The sequence below is a fragment of the Lonchura striata genome, chromosome 4 (assembly GCF_050655825.1).
Source record: "Lonchura striata isolate lonStrDom1 chromosome 4, ASM5065582v1, whole genome shotgun sequence".
NCBI classification, from domain to species: domain Eukaryota; kingdom Metazoa; phylum Chordata; class Aves; order Passeriformes; family Estrildidae; genus Lonchura; species Lonchura striata.
Window position 1 is genome coordinate 75896181 of NC_140706.1, and position 25020 is coordinate 75921200.

Consider the following 25020-nt stretch of genomic DNA (forward strand, 5'->3'; position numbering starts at 1 on the left):
TCAATTTGTAGGTCTGCCTTGGCACTGTAGTGGCAGCACAAATTTTCTGGTGGGGACAGCTTTGTTCTGGGAGATATTCTTTGATGTTCCTATTTGTTGCAGTCAGGTGCCCACCCGGGGTCAGGGGGTCCTGTGCGCTAATTCCAGCCTTTTTGCCTGGGAAAGAAAACTCACCAGTCCAAGTTCCTGATGTCAGTTTGTAGGGCTCCCTTGGGACTCTCAGGGCAGCGCAAGTTTGAGGTGGGGGCAGATGAAGTCTCGGAGATATCCTTTGATGTTCTTATGAGTTGCAGCCAGGCGCCTGCCCAAGGCCAGGGGGACCTTTGCTCTAATTCCAGCCCTTTTCCCTGGAAAGGAAACTCACCAGGCCAGGTTCCTGATGTCAGTTTCTAGGGAACCATTGGAACTGTCACGGCAGCACAAGTTCGAGGCGGGGACAGCTTTGTTCTGGGATGCATCCTTCGATGTTTTGATTTTTTGCATTCAGGTGCCCACCCAGGGCCGGGGGCCCCTGGGCACATTTCCCAGACTTTTCCCTGGAAAGAAAACTCACCAGTCCAGGTTCCTGATGTCAGTTTGTAGGGCTCCCTTGGCACTGTACTGGCAGCACAAATTTGACGTGGGGACAGCTTTGTTCTGGGATGAATCCTTCGATGTTTGTAGTTTCTGCAGTCACGCACTAGCTCAGGGTCAGGGGCCCCTGGGCACATACTTTGGTCATTTTCCCTGGGAAAGAACACTCACCAGTCCAGGTTCCTGATGTCAGTTTCTAGGGAACCATTGGCACTGTAGTGGCAGCACAAATTTTCTGGTGGGGACAGCTTTGTTCTGGGAGATATTCTTTGATGTTCCTATTTGTTGCAGTCAGGTGCCCACCCGGGGTCAGGGGGTCCTGTGCGCTAATTCCAGCCTTTTTGCCTGGGAAAGAAAACTCACCAGTCCAAGTTCCTGATGTCAGTTTGTAGGGCTCCCTTGGGACTCTCAGGGCAGCGCAAGTTTGAGGTGGGGGCAGATGAAGTCTCGGAGATATCCTTTGATGTTCTTATGAGTTGCAGCCAGGCGCCTGCCCAAGGCCAGGGGGACCTTTGCTCTAATTCCAGCCCTTTTCCCTGGAAAGGAAACTCACCAGGCCAGGTTCCTGATGTCAGTTTCTAGGGAACCATTGGAACTGTCACGGCAGCACAAGTTCGAGGCGGGGACAGCTTTGTTCTGGGATGCATCCTTCGATGTTTGGAGTTTTTGGAGTGAGGCGCCAGCTCAGGGCCAGGGGCACCTGGGCACATTTCCCAGCCTTTTCCCTGGAAAGAAAACTCACCAGTCCAGGTTCCTAATGTCAGTTTGTAGGGCTCCCTTGGGACTCTCAGGGCAGCGCAAGTTTGAGGTGGGGGCAGATGAAGTCTCGGAGATATCCTTTGATGTTCTTATGAGTTGCAGCCAGATGCCTGCCCAAAGCCAGGGGGACCTTTGCTCTAATTCCAGCCCTTTTCCCTGGAAAGGAAACTCACCAGTCCAGGTTCCTGATGTCAGTTTGTAGGGCTCGCTTGGCACTCTCAGGGCAGCACAAGTTACATGTTGGGGCAGATGAAGTCTCGGAGATATCCTTTGATGTTCTTATGTGTTGCAGTCAGGCGCCTGCCCAAGGCCAGGGGGACCTTTGTTCTAATTCCAGCCTTTTTCCCTGGAAAGAAAACTCACCAGTCCAGGTTCCTGATGTCAGTTTGTTGGGCTCCTTTGGGACTCTTAGGGCAGCGCAAGTTTGAGGTGGGGGCAGATGAAGTCTCGGAGATATCCCTTGATGTTCTTATTTTTGCAGTCAGGCGCCCACCCGGGGTCAGGGGACCTGTGCGCCAATTCCAGACTTTTTCCCTGGGAAAGAAAGCTCACCAGTCCAGGTTCCTGATGTCAGTTTGTAGGTCTGCCTTGGCACTGTAGTGGCAGCACAAATTTTCTGGTGGGGACAGCTTTGTTCTGGGAGATATTCTTTGATGTTCCTATTTGTTGCAGTCAGGTGCCCACCCGGGGTCAGGGGGTCCTGTGCACTAATTCCAGCCTTTTTGCCTGGGAAAGAAAACTCACCAGTCCAAGTTCCGGATGTCAGTCTGTAGGGCTCCCTTGGGACTCTCAGGGCAGCGCAAGTTTGAGGTGGGGGCAGATGAAGTCTCGGAGATATCCTTTGATGTTCTTATGAGTTGCAGTCAGGCGCCTACCCAAGGCCAGGGGGACCTTTGCTCTAATTCCAGGCCTTTTCCCTGAAAAGGAAACTCACCAGTCCAGGTTCCTGATGTCAGTTTGTAGGTCTCCCTTGGGACTCTCAGGGCAGTGTAAGTTTGAGGTGGGGACAGCTTTGTTCTGGGATGCATCCTTCGAAGTTTTGATTTTTTGCATTCAGGTGCCCACCCAGGGCCGGGGGCCCCTGGGCACATTTCCCAGACTTCTCCCTGGAAAGAAAACTCACCAGTCCAGGTTCCTGATGTCAGTTTGTAGGGCTCCCTTGGCACTGTACTGGCAGCACAAATTTGAGGTGGGGACAGCTTTGTTCTGGGATGAATCCTTCGATGTTTGTAGTTTCTGCAGTCACGCACTAGCTCAGGGTCAGGGGCCCCTGGGCACAAACTTTGGCCATTTTCCCTGGGAAAGAAAACTCACCAGTCCAGGTTCCTGATGTCAATTTGTAGGTCTGCCTTGGCACTGTAGTGGCAGCACAAATTTTCTGGTGGGGACAGCTTTGTTCTGGGAGATATTCTTTGATGTTCCTATTTCTTGCAGTCAGGTGCCCACCCGGGGTCAGGGGGTCCTGTGCGCTAATTCCAGCCTTTTTGCCTGGGAAAGAAAACTCACCAGTCCAAGTTCCTGATGTCAGTTTGTAGGGCTCCCTTGGGACTCTCAGGGCAGCGCAAGTTTGAGGTGGGGGCAGATGAAGTCTCGGAGATATCCTTTGATGTTCTTATGAGTTGCAGCCAGGCGCCTGCCCAAGGCTAGGGGGACCTTTGCTCTAATTCCAGCCCTTTTCCCTGGAAAGGAAACTCACCAGGCCAGGTTCCTGATGTCAGTTTCTAGGGAACCATTGGAACTGTCACGGCAGCACAAGTTCGAGGCGGGGACAGCTTTGTTCTGGGATGCATCCTTCGATGTTTTGATTTTTTGCATTCAGGTGCCCACCCAGGGCCGGGGGCCCCTGGGCACATTTCCCAGACTTTTCCCTGGAAAGAAAACTCACCAGTCCAGGTTCCTGATGTCAGTTTGTAGGGCTCCCTTGGCACTGTACTGGCAGCACAAATTTGACGTGGGGACAGCTTTGTTCTGGGATGAATCCTTCGATGTTTGTAGTTTCTGCAGTCACGCACTAGCTCAGGGTCAGGGGCCCCTGGGCACATACTTTGGCCATTTTCCCTGGGAAAGAAAACTCACCAGTCCAGGTTCCTGATGTCAGTTTCTAGGGAACCATTGGCACTGTAGTGGCAGCACAAATTTTCTGGTGGGGACAGCTTTGTTCTGGGAGATATTCTTTGATGTTCCTATTTGTTGCAGTCAGGTGCCCACCCGGGGTCAGGGGGTCCTGTGCGCTAATTCCAGCCTTTTTGCCTGGGAAAGAAAACTCACCAGTCCAAGTTCCTGATGTCAGTTTGTAGGGCTCCCTTGGGACTCTCAGGGCAGCGCAAGTTTGAGGTGGGGGCAGATGAAGTCTCGGAGATATCCTTTGATGTTCTTATGAGTTGCAGCCAGGCGCCTGCCCAAGGCCAGGGGGACCTTTTCTCTAATTCCAGCCCTTTTCCCTGGAAAGGAAACTCACCAGGCCAGGTTCCTGATGTCAGTTTCTAGGGAACCATTGGAACTGTCACGGCAGCACAAGTTCGAGGCGGGGACAGCTTTGTTCTGGGATGCATCCTTCGATGTTTTGATTTTTTGCATTCAGGTGCCCACCCAGGGCCGGGGGCCCCTGGGCACATTTCCCAGACTTTTCCCTGGAAAGAAAACTCACCAGTCCAGGTTCCTGATGTCAGTTTGTAGGGCTCCCTTGGCACTGTACTGGCAGCACAAGTTAGAGGTGGGGACAGCTTTGTTCTGGGATGCATCCTTTGATGTTTGGAGTTTTTGGAGTGAGGTGCCAGCTCAGGGCCTGGGGCACCTGGGCATATTTCCCAGCCTTTTCCCTGGAAAGAAAACTCACCAGTCCAGGTTCCTGATGTCAGTTTGTAGGGCTCCCTTGGGACTCTCAGGGCAGCGCAAGTTTGAGGTGGGGGCAGATGAAGTCTCGGAGATATCCTTTGATGTTCTTATGCGTTGCAGTCAGGCGCCTGCCCAAGGCCATGGGGACCTTTGTTCTAATTCCAGCCTTTTCCCTGGGAAAGGAAACATAGCAGTCCAGGTTCCTGATGTCAGTTTCTAGGGATCCCTTTGGTCTATCAGGTCAACACAAGTTTGAGGTAGGGACACCTTTGTTCTGGGATGCATCCTTTAATGTTTGGAGTTTTTGGAGTGAGGCGCCTGCTCAGGGCCAGGGGCCCCTGGCATATTTTCCAGTCTTTTCCCTGAAAAGAAAACTCACCAGTGCACATTCCTGATGTCAGTTTGTAGGGCTCCCTTGGGACTCTCAGGGCAGCGCAAGTTTGAGGTGGGGACAGCTGTGTTCTGGGATGCAGCCTTCGATGTTTTGATTTTTTGCATTCAGGTGCCCACCCAGGGCCGGTGGGCCCCTGGGCTCATGTCCCAGCCTTTTCCCTGGAAAGAAAACTCACCAGTCCAGGTTCCTGATGTCAGTTTGTAGGGCTCCTTTGGGACTCTCAGGGCAGCGCAAGTTTGAGGTGGGGGCAGATGAATTCTCAGAGATATCCTTTGATGTTCTTACTTTTGCAGTCAGGCGCCCACCCGGGGTCAGGGGACCTGTGCGCCAATTCCAGACTTTTTCCCTGGGAAAGAAAGCTCACCAGTCCAGCTTCCTGATGTCAGTTTGTAGGTCTCCCTTGGCACGGTACGGGCAGCACAAATTTTCTGGTGGGGACAGCTTTGTTCTGGGAGATATTCTTTGATGTTCCTATTTGTTGCAGTTAGCCTCCCACCTGGGGTCAGGGGGTCCTGTGCGCTAATTCCAGCCTTTTTGCCTGGGAAAGAAAACTCACCAGTCCAAGTTCCTGATGTCAGTTTGTAGGGCTCCCTTGGGACTCTCAGGGCAGCGCAAGTTTGAGGTGGGGGCAGATGAAGTCTCGGAGATATCCTTTGATGTTCTTATGAGTTGCAGCCAGGCGCCTGCCCAAGGCCAGGGGGACCTTTGGTCTAATTCCAGCCCTTTTCCCTGAAAAGGAAACTCACCAGTCCAGGTTCCTGATGTCAGTTTGTAGGTCTCCCTTGGCACGGTACGGGCAGCACAAATTTTCTGGTGGGGACAGCTTTGTTCTGGGAGATATTCTTTGATGTTCCTATTTGTTGCAGTTAGCCTCCCACCTGGGGTCAGGGGGTCCTGTGCGCTAATTCCAGCCTTTTTGCCTGGGAAAGAAAACTCACCAGTCCAAGTTCCTGATGTCAGTCTGTAGGGCTCCCTTGGCAAGGTATGGGCAGCACAAGTTTGAGGTGGGGACAACTTCGTTCTGGGAGATATTCTTTGATGTTCCTATTTGTTGCAGTCAGACTCCACCGCGGGGTCAGGGGACCTGAGCGCAAATTCCAGCCTTTTCCCTGGGAAAGGAAACATAGCAGTCCAGGTTCCTGATGTCAGTTTCTAGGGAACCATTGAGACTGTCAGGGCAGCGCAAGTTTGAGGTGGGGACAGCTTTGTTCTCGGATGCATCCTTCGATATTTGGAGTTTTTGGAGTGAGGCGCCAGCTCAGGGCCAGGGGCCCCTGGGCACATTTCCCAGCCTTTTCCCTGAAAAGGAAACTCACCAGTCCAGGTTCCGGATGTCAGTTTGTAGGGCTCCCTTGGGACTCTCAGGGCAGCACAAGTTTCATGTTGGGGCAGATGAAGTCTCGGAGATATCCTTTGATGTTCTTATGAGTTGCAGTCAGGCACCTGCCCAAGGCCAGGGGGACCTTTGTTCTAATTCCAGCCTTTTTCCCTAGAAAGGAAACTCACCAGTCCAGGTTCCTGATGTCAGTTTGTAGGGCTCCCTTGGGACTCTCAGGGCAGCGCAAGTTTGAGGTGGGGACAGCTGTGTTCTGGGATGCAGCCTTCGATGTTTTGATTTTTTGCATTCAGGTGCCCACCCAGGGCCGGGGGCCCCTGGGCTCATTTCCCAGCCTTTTCCCTGGAAAGAAAACTCACCAGTCAAGGATCCTGATGTCAGTTTGTAGGTCTCCCTTTGCACTGTACAAGCAGCACAAGTTTGAGGTGGGGATAACTTCGGTTTGGGGTCCATCCTTAGATATAAGGATTTTTTGCGGTCAGGGTCCAGAACAGGGCTGGGGGCCCCTGGGCACATACTTTGGCCATTTTCCCTGGAAAGAAAACTCACCAGTCCAGGTTCCTGATGTCAGTTTGTAGGGCTCCCTTGGCACTGTAATGGTAGCACAAGTTTGAGGTGGGGGCAGATGTAGTCTCGGAGATATCCTTTGATGTTCCTATGTGTTGCAGTCAGGTGCCAGCCCAAGGCCAGGGGGACCTTTGTTCTAATCCCAGCCCTTTTCCCTGAAAAGGAAACTCACCAGTCCAGGTTCCTGATGTCAGTTTCTAGGGAACCATTGGAACTGTCAGGGCAGCGCAAGTTTGAGGACGGGACAGCTTTGTTCTGGGATGCATCCTTTGATGTTTGTAGTTTTTGGAGTGAGGGGCCAGCTCAGGGCCAGGGGCACCTGGGCATATTTTCCAGCCTTTTCCCTGGAAAGAAAACTCACCAGTCCAGGTTCCTGATGTCAGTTTGTAGGGCTCCCTTGGGACTCTCAGGGCAGCGCAAGTTTGAGGTGGGGGCAGATGAAGTCTCGGAGATATCCTTTGATGTTCTTATTTTTGCAGTCAGGCGCCCATCCGGCGTCAGGGGACCGGTGCGCCAATTCCAGACATTTTCCCTGGGAAAGAAAGCTCACCAGTGCAGGTTCCTGATGTCAGTTTTTAGGTCTCCCTTGGCACGGTACGGGCAGCACAAGTTTGAGGGGGGGACAACTTTGTTCTGGGAGATATTCTTTGATGTTCCTATTTGTTGCAGTCAGACTCCCACCCGGGGTCAGGGGACCTGAGCGCAAATTCCAGCCTTTTCCCTGGGAAAGGAAACATAGCAGTCCAGGTTCCTGATGTCAGTTTCTAGGGAACCATTGGGACTGTCAGGGCAGCGCAAGTTTGAGGTGGGGACAGCTTTGTTCTGGGATGCATCCTTCGATGTTTTGATTTTTTTGCATTCAGGTGTTGACCCAGGGCCTGGGGCCCCTGGGCACATTTCCCAGACTTTTTCCTGGAAAGAAAACTCACCAGTCCAGGTTCCTGATGTCAGTTTGTAGGTCTCCCTTGGCACTGTAGTGGCAGCACAAGTTTGAGGTGGGGACAGCTTTGTTCTGGGATGCATCCTTCGATGTTTGGAGTATTTGGAGTGAGGCGCCAGCTCAGGGCCAGGGGCCCCTGGGCACATTTCCCAGCCTTTTCCCTGGAAAGAAAACTCACCAGTCCAGGTTCCTGATGTCAGTTTGTAGGGCTCCCTTGGGACTCTCAGGGCAGCGCAAGTTTGAGGTGGGGGCAGATGAAGTCTCGGAGATATCCTTTGATGTTCTTATGTGTTGCAGTCAGGTGCCTGCCCAAGGGCAGGGGGACCTTTGCTCTAATTCCAGCCCTTTTCCCTGAAAAGGAAACTCACCAGTCCAGGTTCCTGATGTCAGTTTGTAGGGCTCCCTTGGGACTCTCAGGGCAGCGCAAGTTTGAGGTGGGGACAGCTTTGTTCTGGGATGCATCCTTCGATGTTTTGATTTTTTGCATTCAGGTGCTAGCTCAGGGCCAGGGGCCACTGGGCACATTTCCCAGACTTTTCCCTGGAAAGAAAACTCACCAGTCCAGGTTCCTGATGTCAGTTTGTAGGTCTGCCTTGGCACTGTACTGGCAGCACAAGTTTGAGGTGGGGGCAGATGAAGTCTCGGAGATATCCTTTGATGTTCTTATGTGTTGCAGTCAGGTGCCTCCGCAAGGCCAGGGGGGCCTTTGTTCTAATTCCAGCCTTTTTCCCTGAAAAGGAAACTCACCAGTCCAGGTTCCTGATGTCAGTTTGTAGGTCTCCCTTGGCACTGTACTGGCAGCACAAGTTTGAGGTGGGGACAGCTTTGTTCTGGGATGCTTCCTTCGATGTTTGGAGTTTTTGGAGTGAGGCGCCAGCTCAGGGCCAGGGGCCCCTGGTCACATTTCCCAGCCTTTTCCCTGAAAAGGAAACTCACCAGTCCAGGTTCCTGATGTCTGTTTGTAGGGCTCCCTTGGCACTGTACTGGCAGCACAAGTTTGAGGTGGGGACAGCTTTGTTCTGGGATGCATCCTTCGATGTTTGTAGTTTTTGCATTCAGGCGCTAGCTCAGGGCCAGGGGCCCTGGGCACATACTTTGGCCAATTTCCCTGGGAAAGAAAACTCACAAGTCCAGGTTCCTGATGTCAGTTCGTAGGGATTCCTTGGGTCTATCAGGGCAACACAAGTTTGAGGTGGGGACAGCTTTGTTCTGGGATGCATCCTTCGATGTTTGGAGTATTTGGAGTGAGGCGCCAGCTCAGGGCCAGGGGCACCTGGAAATATTTTCCAGCCTTTTCCCTGGAAAGAAAACTCACCAGTCCAGGTTCCTGATGTCAGTTTGTAGGTCTCCCTTGGCACTGTACTGGCAGCACAAATTTGAGGTGGGGACAGCTTTGTTCTGGGATGCATCCTTCGATGTTTGGAGTATTTGGAGTGAGGTGCCAGCTCAGGGCCAGGGGCCCCTGGGCATATTTCCCAGCCTTTTCCCTGGAAAGAAAACTCACCAGTCCAGGTTCCTGATGTCAGTTTGTAGGTCTCCCTTGGGACTCTCAGGGCAGCGCAAGTTTGAGGTGGGGACAGCTTTGTTCTGGGATGCATCCTTCGATGTTTGGAGTTTTTGGAGTGAGGCGCCAGCTCAGGGCCAGGGGCCCCTGGCATATTTTCCAGCCTTTTCCCTGAAAAGGAAACTCACCAGTCCAGGTTCCTGATGTCAGTTTGTAGGGCTCCCTTTGGGACTCTCAGGGCAGCGCAAGTTTGAGGTGGGGGCAGATGAAGTCTCGGAGATATCCTTTGATGTTCTTATTTTTGCAGTCAGGCGCCCACCCGGGGTCAGGGGACCTGTGCGCCAGTTCCAGACTTTTTCCCTGGGAAAGAAAGCTCACCAGTCCAGGATCCTGATGTCAGTTTGTAGGGCTCGCTTGGCACTCTCAGGGCAGCACAAGTTACATGTTGGGGCAGATGAAGTCTCGGAGATATCCTTTGATGTTCTTATGTGTTGCAGTTAGGTGCCTGCCCAAGGCCAGGGGGACCTTTGCTCTAATTCCAGCCCTTTTCCTTGAAAAGCAAACTCACCAGTCCAGGTTCCTGATGTCAGTTTGTAGGGCTCCCTTGGGACGGTCAGGGCAGCGCAAGTTTGAGGCCGGGACAGCTTTGTTCTGGGATGCATCCTTTGATATTTGGAGTTTTTGGAGTGAGGTGTCAGTACAGGGACTGGGGCACCTGGGCATATTTTCCAGCCTTTTCCCTGGAAAGAAAACTCACCAGTCCAGGTTCCTGATGTCAATTTCTAGGGCTCCCTTGGGACTCTCAGGGCAGCGCAAGTTTGAGGTGGGGACAGCTTTGTCCTGGGATGCATCCTTCAGTGTTTCGATGTTTTGAAGTCAGGTGCCAGCTCAGGGGCAGGGACCTCTGGGCACATACTCTGGCCCTTTACCCTGGGAAAGAATACTCAAAGTCCAGTTTCTTGATGTCGGTTTGTAGTGCTCCCATGGGACTATCAGGGCAGTGCAAGTCTGAGATGGGGACAACTTTGTTCTGGGATGCATCCTTCGATGATTGGAGTTTTTGTAGTTCTGTGCCAGCTCATGCCCAGGGATCCCTGAGCACATACTCCGGCCCTTTTCCCTGGAAAGAAAACTCACCAGTCCAGGTTCCTGATGTCAGTTTGCAGGGCTCCCTTGGGACTGTCAGGGCAGCACAAGTTTGAGGTTGGAGGAGATGGTGTCTGGGTGATATCCTTCCATATTCGTATTTGTTGCAGTCAGGCGCCTGCCCAAGGCCAGGGGGTCCAGTGCTGTAATTCCAGCTCTTTTTTCCTGGGAAAGAAAGCTCACCAGTTCCGGTTCTTGATGTCAGTTTGTAGTGCTCCCATGGGACTGTCAGGGCAGTGCAAGTTTGAGGTGGGGACAGCTGTGTTCTGGGATACATCCTTTGATGATTGGAGTTTTTGAAGTCAGGTTCCTGCTCAGGGCCAGGAGCCCCTGGGCACATACTCCTGCCCTTTTCCCTTGGAAAGAAAACTCACCAGTCCAGGTTCCTGATGTCAGTTTTTAGGGCTCCCTTTGGGACTGTCAGGGCAGCAGAAGTTTGAGGCCGGGACAGCTTTGTTCTGGGATGCATCCTTTGATGTTTGGAGGTTTTGGAGTGAGGCGCCAGCTCAGGCCCAGGGGCCCCTGGGCACATTTCCCAGCCTTTTCCCTGGAAAGAAAACTCACCAGTCCAGGTTCCTGATGTCAGTTTGTAGGGCTCCCTTGGGACTCTCAGGGCAGCGCAAGTTTGAGGTGGGGACAGATGAAGTCTCGGAGATATCCTTTGATGTTCTTATGTGTTGCAGTCAGGTGCCTGCCCAAGGCCAGGGGACCTTTGTTTTAATTCCAGCCTTTTTCCCTGATAAGGAAACTCTTCAGGCCAGGTTCCTGATGTCAGTTTGTAGGTCTCCCTTGGCACTGTACTGGCAGCACAAATTTGAGGTGGGGACAGCTTTGTTCTGGGATGCATCCTTCGATGTTTGGAGTATTTGGAGTGAGGCGCCAGCTCAGGGCCAGGGGCCCCTGGGCATATTTCCCAGCCTTTTCCCTGGAAAGAAAACTCACCAGTCCAGGTTCCTGATGTCAGTTTGTAGGTCTCCCTTGGGACTCTCAGGGCAGCGCAAGTTTGAGGTGGGGACAGCTTTGTTCTGGGATGCATCCTTCGATGTTTGGAGTATTTGGAGTGAGGCGCCAGCTCAGGGCCAGGGGCCCCTGGCATATTTTCCAGCCTTTTCCCTGAAAAGGAAACTCACCAGTCCAGGTTCCTGATGTCAGTTTGTAGGGCTCCCTTGGGACTCTCAGGGCAGCGCAAGTTTGAGGTGGGGGCAGATGAAGTCTCGGAGATATCCTTTGATGTTCTTATGAGTTGCAGTCAGGCGCCTGCCCAAGGCCAGGGGGACCTTTGCTCTAATTCCAGCCCTTTTCCCTGAAAAGGAAACTCACCAGTCCAGGATCCTGATGTCAGTTTGTAGGGCACGCTTGGTACTCTCAGGGCAGCACAAGTTACATGTTGGGGCAGATGAAGTCTCGGAGATATCCTTTGATGTTCTTATGTGTTGCAGTCAGGCGCCTGCCCAAGGCCAGGGGGACCTTTGCTCTAATTCCAGCCCTTTTCCCTGAAAAGGAAACTCACCAGTCCAGGTTCCTGATGTCAGTTTGTAGGGCTCCCTTTGGGACTGTCAGGGCAGCACAAGTTTGAGGTGGGGACAGCTTTGTTCTGGGATGCATCCTTTGATGTTTGGATTTTGTGGAGTGAGGTGCCAGCTCAGGGCCTGGGGCCCCTGGGCACATTTCCCAGCCTTTTCCCTGGAAAGAAAACTCACCAGTCCAGGTTCCTGATGTCAGTTTGTAGGGCTCCCTTGGGACTCTCAGGGCAGCGCAAGTTTGAGGTGGGGGCAGATGAAGTCTCGGAGATATCCTTTGATGTTCTTATATGTTGCAGTCAGGCGCCTGCCCAAGGCCAGGCGGACCTTTGCTATAATTCCAGCCCTTTTCCCTGAAAAGGAAACTCACCAGTTCAGGTTCCTGATGTCAGTTTCTAGGGCTCCCTTGGGACTCTCAGGGCAGCGCAAGTTTGAGGTGGGGACAGATGAAGTCTCGGAGATATCCTTTGATGTTCTTATGAGTTGCAGTCAGGTGCCTGCCCAAGGCCAGGGGGACCTTTGCTCTAATTCCAGCCCTTTTCCCTGAAAAGGAAACCCACCAGTCCAGGTTCCTGATGTCAGTTTGTAGGTCTCCCTTGGCACTGTACTGGCAGCACAAGTTTGAGGTGGGGACAGCTTTGTTCTGGGATGCTTCCTTCGATGTTTGGAGTTTTTGGAGTGAGGCGCCAGCTCAGGGCCAGGGGCCCCTGGTCACATTTCCCAGCCTTTTCCCTGAAAAGGAAACTCACCAGTCCAGGTTCCTGATGTCTGTTTGTAGGGCTCCCTTGGCACTGTACTGGCAGCACAAGTTTGAGGTGGGGACAGCTTTGTTCTGGGATGCATCCTTCGATGTTTGTAGTTTTTGCATTCAGGCGCTAGCTCAGGGCCAGGGGCCCTGGGCACATACTTTGGCCAATTTCCCTGGGAAAGAAAACTCACAAGTCCAGGTTCCTGATGTCAGTTCGTAGGGATTCCTTGGGTCTATCAGGGCAACACAAGTTTGAGGTGGGGACAGCTTTGTTCTGGGATGCATCCTTCGATGTTTGGAGTATTTGGAGTGAGGCGCCAGCTCAGGGCCAGGGGCACCTGGAAATATTTTCCAGCCTTTTCCCTGGAAAGAAAACTCACCAGTCCAGGTTCCTGATGTCAGTTTGTAGGTCTCCCTTGGCACTGTACTGGCAGCACAAATTTGAGGTGGGGACAGCTTTGTTCTGGGATGCATCCTTCGATGTTTGGAGTATTTGGAGTGAGGCGCCAGCTCAGGGCCAGGGGCCCCTGGTCATATTTCCCAGCCTTTTCCCTGGAAAGAAAACTCACCAGTCCAGGTTCCTGATCTCAGTTTGTAGGTCTCCCTTGGGACTCTCAGGGCAGCACAAGTTTGAGGTGGGGGCAGATGAAGTCTCGGAGATATCCTTTGATGTTCTTATTTTTGCAGTCAGGCGCCCACCCGGGGTCAGGGGACCTGTGCGCCAGTTCCAGACTTTTTCCCTGGGAAAGAAAGCTCACCAGTCCAGGATCCTGATGTCAGTTTGTAGGGCTCGCTTGGCACTCTCAGGGCAGCACAAGTTACATGTTGGGGCAGATGAAGTCTCTGAGATATCCTTTGATGTTCTTATGTGTTGCAGTTAGGTGCCTGCCCAAGGCCAGGGGGACCTTTGCTCTAATTCCAGCCCTTTTCCTTGAAAAGCAAACTCACCAGTCCAGGTTCCTGATGTCAGTTTGTAGGGCTCCCTTGGGACGGTCAGGGCAGCGCAAGTTTGAAGCCGGGACAGCTTTGTTCTGGGATGCATCCTTTGATATTTGGAGTTTTTGGAGTGAGGTGTCAGTACAGGGACTGGGGCACCTGGGCATATTTTCCAGCCTTTTCCCTGGAAAGGAAAATCACCAGTGCAGGTTCCTGATGTCAGTTTGTAGGGCACGCTTGGTACTCTCAGGGCAGCACAAGTTACATGTTGGGGCAGATGAAGTCTCGGAGATATCCTTTGATGTTCTTATGTGTTGCAGTCAGGCGCCTGCCCAAGGCCAGGGGGACCTTTGCTCTAATTCCAGCCCTTTTCCCTGAAAAGGAAACTCACCAGTCCAGGTTCCTGATGTCAGTTTGTAGGGCTCCCTTTGGGACTGTCAGGGCAGCACAAGTTTGAGGTGGGGACGGCTTTGTTCTGGGATGCATCCTTCAATGTTTGGATTTTGTGGAGTGAGGCGCCAGCTCAGGCCCAGGGGCCCCTGGGCACATTTCCCAGCCTTTTCCCTGGAAAGAAAACTCACCAGTCCAGGTTCCTGATGTCAGTTTGTAGGGCTCCCTTGGCACGGTACGGGCAGCACAAGTTTGAGGTGGGGACAACTTCGTTCTGAGAGATATTCTTTGATGTTCCTATTTGTTGCAGTCAGACTCCCATCCGGGGTCAGGGGACCTGAGCGCAAATTCCAGCCTTTTCCCTGGGAAAGGAAACATAGCAGTCCAAGTTCCTGATGTCAGTTTCTAGGGAAGCATTGGGACTCTCAGGGCAGCGCAAGTTTGAGGTGGGGGCAGATGAAGTCTCGGAGATATCCTTTGATGTTCTTATGAGTTGCAGCCAGGCGCCTGTCCAAGGCCAGGCGGACCTTTGCTCTAATTCCAGCCCTTTTCCCTGAAAAGGAAACTCACCAGTCCAGGTTCCTGATGTCAGTTTGTAGGGCTCCCTGTGGATCTGTCAGGGCAGCAGAAGTTTGAGGCCGGGACAGCTTTGTTCTGGGATGCATCCTTTGATGTTTGGAGGTTTTGGAGTGAGGTGCCAGCTCAGGGCCTGGGGCCCCTGGGCACATTTCCCAGCCTTTTCCCTGGAAAGAAAACTCACCAGTCCAGGTTCCTGATGTCAGTTTGTAGGGCTCCCTTGGGACTCTCAGGGCAGCGCAAGTTTGAGGTGGGGGCAGATGAAGTCTCGGAGATATCCTTTGATGTTCTTATATGTTGCAGTCAGGCGCCTGCCCAAGGCCAGGCGGACCTTTGCTATAATTCCAGCCCTTTTCCCTGAAAAGGAAACTCACCAGTTCAGGTTCCTGATGTCAGTTTCTAGGGCTCCCTTGGGACTCTCAGGGCAGCGCAAGTTTGAGGTGGGGACAGATGAAGTCTCGGAGATATCCTTTGATGTTCTTATGAGTTGCAGTCAGGTGCCTGCCCAAGGCCAGGGGGACCTTTGCTCTAATTCCAGCCCTTTTCCCTGAAAAGGAAACCCACCAGTCCAGGTTCCTGATGTCAGTTTGTAGGTCTCCCTTGGCACTGTACTGGCAGCACAAGTTTGAGGTGGGGACAGCTTTGTTCTGGGATGCTTCCTTCGATGTTTGTAGTTTTTGCATTCAGGCGCTAGCTCAGGGCCAGGGGCCCTGGGCACATACTTTGGCCAATTTCCCTGGGAAAGAAAACTCACAAGTCCAGGTTCCTGATGTCAGTTCGTAGGGATTCCTTGGGTCTATCAGGGCAACACAAGTTTGAGGTGGGGACAGCTTTGTTCTGGGATGCATCCTTCGATGTTTGGAGTATTTGGAGTGAGGCGCCAGCTCAGGGCCAGGGGCACCTGGAAATATTTTCCAGCCTTTTCCCTGAAAAGGAAACTCACCAGTCCAGGTTCCTGATGTCAGTTTGTAGGGCTCCCTTTGGGACTCTCAGGGCAGCGCAAGTTTGAGGTGGGGGCAGATGAAGTCTCGGAGATATCCTTTGATGTTCTTATTTTTGCAGTCAGGCGCCCACCCGGGGTCAGGGGACCTGTGCGCCAGTTCCAGACTTTTTCCCTGGGAAAGAAAGCTCACCAGTCCAGGATCCTGATGTGAGTTTGTAGGGCTCGCTTGGCACTCTCAGGGAAGCACAAGTTACATGTTGGGGCAGATGAAGTCTCTGAGATATCCTTTGATGTTCTTATGTGTTGCAGTTAGGTGCCTGCCCAAGGCCAGGGGGACCTTTGCTCTAATTCCAGCCCTTTTCCTTGAAAAGCAAACTCACCAGTCCAGGTTCCTGATGTCAGTTTGTAGGGCTCCCTTGGGACGGTCAGGGCAGCGCAAGTTTGAGGCCGGGACAGCTTTGTTCTGGGATGCATCCTTTGATATTTGGAGTTTTTGGAGTGAGGTGTTAGTACAGGGACTGGGGCACCTGGGCTCATGTCCCAGCCTTTTCCCTGGAAAGAAAACTCACCAGTGCAGGTTCCTGATGTCAGTTTGTAGGGCTCCCTTGGGACTCTCAGGGCAGCGCAAGTTTGAGGTGGGGACAGCTTTGTCCTGGGATGCATCCTTCAGTGTTTCGATGTTTTGAAGTCAGGTGCCAGCTCAGGGGCAGGGACCTCTGGGCACATACTCTGGCCCTTTACCCTGGGAAAGAATACTCAAAGTCCAGTTTCTTGATGTCGGTTTGTAGTGCTCCCATGGGACTATCAGGGCAGTGCAAGTCTGAGATGGGGACAACTTTGTTCTGGGATGCATCCTTCGATGATTGGAGTTTTTGTAGTTCTGTGCCAGCTCATGCCCAGGGATCCCTGAGCACATACTCCGGCCCTTTTCCCTGGAAAGAAAACTCACCAGTCCAGGTTACTAATGTCAGTTTGCAGGGCTCCCTTGGGAGTGTCAGGGCAGCACAAGTTTGAGGTTGGAGGAGATGGTGTCTGGGTGATATCCTTCCATATTCGTATTTGTTGCAGTCAGGCGCCTGCCCAAGGCCAGGGGGTCCAGTGCTGTAATTCCAGCTCTTTTTCCTGGGAAAGAAAGCTCACCAGTTCCGGTTCTTGATGTCAGTTTGTAGTGCTCCCATGGGACTGTCAGGGCAGTGCAAGTTTGAGGTGGGGACAGCTGTGTTCTGGGATACATCCTTTGATGATTGGAGTTTTTGAAGTCAGGTTCCTGCTCAGGGCCAGGAGCCCCTGGGCACATACTCCTGCCCTTTTCCCTTGGAAAGAAAACTCACCAGTCCAGGTTCCTGATGTCAGTTTTTAGGGCTCCATTGGGACCATCAGGGCAGTACAAGTTTGAGGTGGGGGCAGATGGGGTCTGGGAGATATTCTTCGATGGTCATATTTGTTGCAGTCAGCTGCCCACCCAGGGCCAGGGGGTCCTGAGTGCCAATTCCAGACTTTTAGCCTGGGAAAGAAAACTCACCAGTCCAGGTTCCTGATGTCAGTTTGCGAGTTGTGCTTGGGATGTTTAAGATAACCCCTGATTAACATCAGGGCAGCTTGGGTCCACAACACATCCTTCTGCATTCAGATTTTCAGTGGGCGGCCCTTCTTTCATGGCCCCTGGGTCTTGGACTCTGTCACTGGCCCTATTCTCTGTGAAAGATGGCTCACCCTCTACACTTCCTGGTTTCAATTTTAAGGAGGTGCTTGTCTCTTCCGGGGCAGGCAGAATTCTTGGTGGGAGCAGTTTTGCTCCAGGATAAATCCTGTGCCATTCAGAACAAAATGATGTAGAATGTCACTTGCAGCCACAGACCTCGTGATCCAACCTCTGCCCTTTTTCCCTATAAAACCAACCTCACCCTCTCTGTGTGTTGATGTCTCTTCACTGGAGGTGTGCTGCTCTCTAAGGGCAGCGAGAATTCCTGGTGTTGGCAGCTGTGGTCTGTGAGAAATCATTCACTGTTTGCAATTTTGGTAGCACCATTCCTGTTTGGCCAGGGGAAAGATTGTTAATTATCTTGGCAATGAAAATCTGGCACCCCATTGTTTAAGGGTCTGGCAAAGGGCTGTGTAGGGGAGGGAACACCCCACAGGACCTTTCTTCACCTTATCCCCCACTCAGGTGTAGCAGCTCCCCATGCGAGCAGCTGCTTTTAGTGCAGCTACCTGCGCACACCTGCACAGGGAGCTGCTAATCCAGAGGGGCTAACAGGGGTATCCCAAGCGTCCCTCCAGGAGCTACAGTCGGAACATCCAGCTGGGACCGGGGAGCAGCCGGACCCACCCGGGCACGGAGCATCCCTTTGAGAAAATGCAGAGGGCAGAGCCCTCTTGCCAAGGGGCAGCACCTGAGCAGGCCGGGCAGCATGTGGGGTTCCATAGGAGAGCTTTCAACTTTCCCCTTTTATTGTGTCAGTCCCTCCCTAGAACCCCAAGACCTTCCACAGCACTCCCAGAAAAAAGAGGGGTTATGGAGAGACAAGGGGTTTAAAGTATGGGAAAAAACTTCCTTTTCCATTATTTCTTGCTTTCAAATAATGAGGAAATGCACTTCCCCTGCAATTTTAATGGTCTCATTTGAAAGAGTCCCTGCCTTTTCTATGCTGTTAGGGGTGGTAATTGACAGGGAATCCCCATATTCCATTATTTTCCAGTTTAAATAGAGGGGGAAAACCTTGACAATGTTGTTTATGGGTTTGAATTAAGAGTAACCCTTTTTGTTGTCCTAAGGCTTAAATTGAGGGGGAAGCCCAGCTATCTCTCTTTCTTAAGGGTTTGGATTGAGGGGAAAATCCCTCTGTCTTCATAACTGGAGAGATTTAAATTGAGGAAAGCCTCTCTTTTCCCAGTATTCGAGGGGATTAAGTTAAAGGGCGGAAGCCATTTATTTGCCATGGTATCAGTGGAGGCAACTTCCCCATTTCTTCATTTTAAGGGATTAATTTGAAGGAGGCTCTTTTAAGATGCTTTTTCAGCATTTAAAACTACTTTTCAGGGCACTTCTTTCTGTGCCCTAGGACTAAGTACCTCAGAGAAAGGCAAGCCTAGCACGTACTTAACCTTTATGCTGCCCAGGAGCCTATTGTTTTTCTTATTGTTATTTATAATGTAGTTAGTCCTAATTAGCAGCCCCAAGGAGACTTAAACTGTTCATATAATTAGTGTTTTTCTCCACCCTTAGTCTCAGGTTGAGTACTACTTAGTAGTCACTGAGGAATAATTATATAAGTTAACAGCAAATTACCCAACTTATCTAGATATGCTGCCTAAAAACAAAGTTTTATTTCTTACCAGATTTTTTGCCCTTTTGCTCCAAGCAGTTGTAGAAAAAAGAAAGAGCTGTCATTTCCCTGAAGAGTTTTCTTCTATATCCAGCCCTTTCTTCTCCTTGAATTCAAGCCAGAGGAGCCAAATAGCCACAGCTCCTCTGATGGCTTTTATACACTGTGGGGTTTGCCCCCTCCCTTTTCCCAGGTGCCACGGGAACGAGAGGCGGGCCCAATCAGGGGTATATTAACCCCAGCCTTTCCCAAGGGGCTTCATTCCCTCAGTGGGATCAGCTGGGGTAAGAGCTCTCCTCTCATTCAGATGAAGAGGCTCCTTTAGCTTAGCTTGTTCTCTGCAGCTGCTTTTGGGCTTCTAATGCAACAGAGACTTTGAAGATACTGCAAAGAAAACAACGTTGAACACAGGGAGTATTTAAATTCACAGTTTGGGGTTGAGTATTCAGGGCTGGTAAGGTGCTTTTGTAATTTCTGATTTTTTTCTTCTTTTTTTAGGAGGAGGGCAACTTCCAGTAATTGCAGTTTGTGTCGAGCGCAACATTTTTCCAGCAGATTCATCACGACGCAGACGGCGGCTTCAGGTGAGTTGAGGATTGTGACTAGGAGAGGGAGATTAAGCAGGGTACCGAGTTAGGAGTTATCCCGGTGGGGGTTTGCAGGCAGTAGGGTGAGAAACGGTGCGTATCTGCAAGGCTTTTCACAAGCATAGCAGAGGCATCCACGTGTCATACGGCACACAAGCTCCTCCACCGAACTCACACAAATGCCATGTAGCTTTGCCTCTCTAACCCCCGTGCCACTCATCATAACAGCCATACCTTAGACTGAGGATGAGGCCGGAGACTTGAACACCCAGGCACACTCAGGAGAGGATAAGTAACTGACTTGCTGAGATTCGGCCCACATAGCACTAAACACAACCATTGATTTTCCCATTCTTTATTTTAGAAGACTAAGAGGCTAACAGGCTATCTCCTCTGAGCCAGACTCATTTCAGGTCCAACGTGGATTCACATCACCAGTCATCCAAAAGATAAGTTAGGGCCAGGGCCTGGAGATGGGAGCAGCGTCTTCCTTCTGCACCCGATGGGGATTTTCATCCCCTGATACGTGCAAGATAAGTGCAGGGCTACAACCCACAGAGGGAATGGAAGAGAGGTGCCGGGTGGGACTCCCCAGGAGGGGTTTTTGAGACAATTTTGGAGATGGGGCTGCCCAAGAAGCGTCTCCTAAGGCCACCTAAAGGGAAAGCGTCTGTTTTGATCTCAGTGCTGAGCTGCTCAGGGCAGAGCAGCGATGGCGTGTGTCCTGTCACTCGTCTCTGGTGCACCCTATTATCTTTGCATCTCTCAGTCCTTTTTTATCCTCCAAAGCTCTCTCTCCCTGTCCTGTGTCACGGGTGTCTGCACATATTTTTCCTGGAGCTGCTCTGCCCTGCTGCATAGCCTGTATTAGCACAAGTCCTGGGGACTTGAAATTTGTAATGCCGGGTGTAGTTGGGCTCTAGATTGTATCAGGAGTTTGCCATAACATGTTTGGTGATGCTAAGTTGTCCTGCAGCCGTTTGACACTAGTCCTAACTTCCTTTCAGATGCAGACAATTCAAATCTGTGGCAGAGGGCCCCAGTCCTGGGGGAGGGTGTTTCCATGAGCAGGTCAGTCATTGTTTGCATTTGTAGGGGAAGCCTAAATGGTGACTGTATTACAGCAGTGTTCTTTGCCTTTATTTTCAGGAGGTCCAGGCAGATAGCAGCAGTCAAGGCCAAGTGTGCCAGGTGAGCAGTGGACCAAAGCAGTTGTTTTTGCTCAGCTTTTACTTTTTGATTCAACTGTAAGCATCCATTCTTGTTTGTGTGCTTTAGGGAATCCACTCAGAGTATGCCAAGCCCCTGTCCCCAACAGCTGATGGCCTGGATTTCTTGTGCTTGTGAGCCTTCAGGAAGTATTGCTGGACTCTGAGATGAAGCCTTGAAATTTTGTATTTCACGATGGCAGCCAGGTAGCCTTTGGCAATGGCTGAGGAGTTGCGGTGAGTCGCCGAGGTAGGGAGGGGGAGCCAAGGTCCTCTTAGGTTTCAGCAATGCCGAATCACTTTGTCTCTTCTTAACCCAGGCAGATCCTGCGATGACGGTGGCAGCCTCCGAGCCTGGCAAAAGTGAGCGGCCTGAGCATTCTTAGGAGAACGGTGAGTAGCGGGATTGCTGGGTTTTGTCCATTGTGCAGCTAAGATCATGCAGTGATGTTTGGTGTTCTCGATTGTAGCTGAGCACGGGACCACAGCCCAGTGACCATAGGACATTCCCTGCAGGCGAGGCAGCCTCCATTGGATTCTCATCCCCAGATGCCTGAGAGATAAGTATAGGGCTAAGGTCCACAGAGGGGATTAAAGTAGGGTGCTGGGAGGGCCTTTAGGATCAGCTTTGGGGGCAGGGATGTGCAAGAAGCGTCCCCTTAGGCCAGCTAAAGGAAAAGTGTCTGTTTTGACCACAGTGCTGAGGTGCTCAGGGCAGAACAGTTCCGGTGTGTGTCCTGTCAATTGTCTCTGGTGCACTGTGTGTTCTTTGGGTCTCTCGGTCCTTTCTTCTCCTCAAAAGCTTTCTGTCCCTGTCCTGTGTCACGGGTGTCTGCATGTGTTTGTCCCGCAGCTGCTCTGCCCTGCTGCGTAGCCTGTAATAGCAAAAGTCCTAGGGACTTGAAATTTTTAATGCAGGATGTAGTTGGGCTCTAGATTTTATGGGGAGATAGACATAACATGTTTGGTTCTGCTAAGTTGTCCTGCAGCCATTTGACACTAGTCCTAACTTCCTTTCAGATGCTGACAACTGAAATCAGTGGCAGAGAGCCCCAGTCCTGGGTGTGGTTTTTCCTATGTGCAGGTCAGTCCTGGTTTGCATTTGCAGGGGCAGCCTCAATGGTGACCGTGTTACAGCAGTGTTCTTTGCCTTTACTTTCAGGAGGTCCAGGCAGACAGCAGCAGTCAAGGCCAAGTGTGCCAGGTGAGCAGTGGACCAAAGCAGTTGTTTTTGCTCAGCTTTTACTTCTTGCTCAGCTTTTAGTTTTTGATCCAACTGTAAGCATCCATTCTTGTTTGTGTGCTTTAAGGAATCGACTCAGAGTATGCCAAGCCTTTTTGACCGACAGCCGATGGCCTGGATTCCCTGTGCTTGTGAGCCTTCTGGAAGTATTGCTGAACTCTGAGATGAAGCCTTGAAATTTTGTATTTCACGATGGCTGCCAGGTAGCCCTTGGCACTGGCTGAGGAGTTGCGGTGAGTCGCCGAGGTAGGGAGGGGGAGCCAAGGTCCTCTTAGGTTTCAGCAATGCCGAGTCACTTTGTCTCTTCTTAACCCAGGCAGACCCTGCGATGACGGTGGCAGACTCCGAGCCTGGCCAAAGTGAGCGGCTGGAGCATTCTTAGGAGAACGGTGAGTAGCGGGATTGCTGGGTTTTGTCCATTGTGCAGCTAAAGATCTTGCAGTGATGTTTGGTGTTCTCGATTGTAGCTGAGCACGGGACCACAGCCCGGTGACCATAGGACATTCCCTGCAGGCGAGGCAGCCTCCATTCACATGCGACATGGATCGTCATCCCCAGATGCCCAAGAGATAAGTATAGGGCTCAGACCCATAGAGGGATGAAAGAGGGTGTGCTGGGAGGATCTTTTGAATCAGCTTTGGGAGCGGGGATGTGCGAGAAGCGTCCCCTTAGGCCAGCTAAAGGAAAAGTGTCTGTTTTGACCACAGTGCTGAGGTGCTCAGGGCAGAGCAGTTCCGGTGTGTGTCCTGTCACTTGCCTCTGGTGCACTCTGTGATCTTTGGGTCTCTCAGTCCTTTCTTCTCCACAAAAGCTCTCTCTCCCTGTCCTGTGTCACGGGTGTCTGCACGTATTTTTCCCGGAGCTGATCTGCCCTGCTGCATAGCCTGTAATAGCGCAAGTCCTGGGGACTTGAAATTTGTAATGCTGGGTGCAGTTGGGCTCTAGATTGTATTAGGATATTGACATAACATGTTTGGTTCTGCTAAGTTGTCTTGCAGCCATTTGACACTAGTGCTAACTTCCTTTCAGATGCAGACAGTCCAAATCAGTGGCAGAGGGCCCCAGTCTTGTGTGGAGATTTTCCCATGAGCAGGTCAGTCATTGTCTGCATTTGCAGGGGCAGCTTAAATGGTGACTGTGTTACAGCTGTGTTCTTTGCCTTTATTTTTAGGAAGTCCAGGCAGATAGCAGCAGTCAATGCCAAGTGTGCCAGGTGAGCAGTGGACCAAAGCAGTTGTTCTTGCTAAGCTTTCCGTTTTTGGTGTGACTCTAAGCATCCATTCTTGTTTGTGGGCTTTAGGGAATCGACTCGGAGTATGCATAACTCTGTCACCAACCAGCTGATGGATCAGGTTTCATGCACTTTGGATCTCTCTGGAAGCATTACAGGACCCTGTGACGGAGCCTTCCAATCCTGCATTTCAAGGTCCCATCTGAGCAGCCCTGAGGAATGGCTGCGGAGTTGCGGTGAGTCCGGGAGGTAGGGAGGGGGGTGTGAGAGTACAGTCATGTTTCAGCAATGTCATGTCGCCTTGTCTCCACTTAACCTAGGCGTACCCTGCAATGACGGCGTCGGAATCCAAGCACGTCTGAAGCGTGCAGGCCAAGAACCCGGGCATTCTGAGGAGAACGGTGAGTAGCAGAATTACAAGTTTTTGGCCGATGTGCTGTTCAGACCGTGCACTGATGTTTAGTTTTCTTTGTCTTGGCAGACCCAGAGGTGACAGCTGGAACTTAGCAGACAGGCAGATGGCCACCTTCTACACTCAAGAGGGATTTGCATCCGCAGCTGCGTACAAGATAAGTGGAGGGTTATGACCCACAGAGGGGATGAAAGAGGGGTGCTGGGTTGGGACTTTCTAGAAGGGGTTTTTGTGTCAGTTTTGGAGACACGGATGTGCAAGAAGCATCTCCTTAGGCCATCTAAAGGGAAAGTGTCTGTTTTGACCACAGTGCTGAGGTGCTCAGGGCAGAGCAGTTCCGGTGTGTGTCCTGTCACTTGCCTCTGGTGCACTCTGTGTTCTTTTGATCTCTCAGTCCTTTCTTCTCTTCAAAAGCTCTCTCTCCCTGTCCTGTGTCACGGGTGTCTGCACATATTTTTCTTGGAGCTGATCTGCCCTGCTGCATAGCCTGTAATAGCGCAAGTCCTGGGGACTTGAAATTTGTAATGCTGGGTGCAGTTGGGCTCTAGATTGTATTAGGATATTGACATAACATGTTTGGTTCTGCGAAGTTGTCTTGCAGCCGTTTGACTTTAGTCCTAACTTCCTTTCAGATGCAGACAATTCAAATCTGTGGAAGAGGGCCTCAGTCCTGGGGGAGGGTGTTTCCATGAGCAGGTCAGTCATTGTTTGCATTTGCAGGGGATGCTTAAATGGTGACTGTATTACAGCGGTGCTCTTTACCTTTATTTTCAGGAGGTCCAGGCAGACAGCAGCAGTCAAGGCCAAGTGTGCCAGGTGAGCAGTGGACCAAAGCAGTTGTTCTTGCTCAGCTTTTACTTTTTGATTCAACTGTAAGCATCCATTCTTGTTTGTGTGCTTTAGGGAATCCACTCAGAGTATGCCAAGCCTTTGTGACCGACAGCCGATGGCCTGGATTTCCTGTGCTTGTGAGCCCTCTGGAAGTATTTCAGGACTCTGAGATGAAGCCTTGAAATTTTGTATTTCACGATGGCATCCAGGAAGCCATTGGCAATGGCTGAGGAGTTGCGGTGAGTCGCCGAGGTAGGGAGGGGGAGCCAAGGTCCTCTTAGGTTTCAGCAATGCTGAGTCACTATGTCTCTTCTTAACCCAGGCAGACCCTGCGATGACGGTGGTAGCCTCCGAGCCTGGCCAAAGTGCACAGCCCGAGCATTCTTAGGAGAACGGTGAGTAGCAGGATTGCTGGGTTTTGTCCATTGTGCAGCTAAGATCATGCAGTGATGTTTGGTGTTCTCGATTGTAGCTGAGCACGGGACCACAGCCCGGTGACCATAGGACATTCCCTGCAGGCGAGGCAGCCTCCATTCACATGCGACATGGATCGTCATCCCCAGATGCCCAAGAGATAAGTATAGGGCTCAGACCCATAGAGGGATGAAAGAGGGTGTGCTGGGAGGATCTTTTGAATCAGCTTTGGGAGCGGGGATGTGCGAGAAGCGTCCCCTTAGGCCAGCTAAAGGAAAAGTGTCTGTTTTGACCACAGTGCTGAGGTGCTCAGGGCAGAGCAGTTCCGGTGTGTGTCCTGTCACTTGCCTCTGGTGCACTCTGTGATCTTTGGGTCTCTCAGTCCTTTCTTCTCCACAAAAGCTCTCTCTCCCTGTCCTGTGTCACGGGTGTCTGCACGTATTTTTCCCGGAGCTGATCTGCCCTGCTGCATAGCCTGTAATAGCGCAAGTCCTGGGGACTTGAAATTTGTAATGCTGGGTGCAGTTGGGCTCTAGATTGTATTAGGATATTGACATAACATGTTTGGTTCTGCTAAGTTGTCTTGCAGCCATTTGACACT

At 51.5% G+C, this 25020-nt stretch overlaps 2 long non-coding RNA genes across 2 annotated transcripts in view; both read left to right on the plus strand.

Annotated features, from left to right (window-relative positions):
• The window catches only part of LOC144248925 (uncharacterized), a 109200-nt gene extending 88435 nt beyond the window's left edge, over positions 1–20765 (plus strand). Inside the window, exons 2-3 of the long non-coding RNA XR_014955056.1 lie at positions 18992–20151; positions 20230–20765. This is a non-coding gene — a long non-coding RNA (uncharacterized LOC144248925). The remainder of the gene's footprint in view (positions 1–18991; positions 20152–20229) is intronic.
• Positions 20766–20786: 21 nt separating this feature from the next.
• LOC146767744 (uncharacterized) lies at positions 20787–23677 on the plus strand. The gene is made up of 3 exons (XR_014955057.1): positions 20787–21372; positions 21451–21492; positions 21599–23677. It is a non-coding gene; the product is annotated as an uncharacterized LOC146767744 (long non-coding RNA).
• The last annotated feature ends 1343 nt before the right edge of the window (positions 23678–25020 follow it).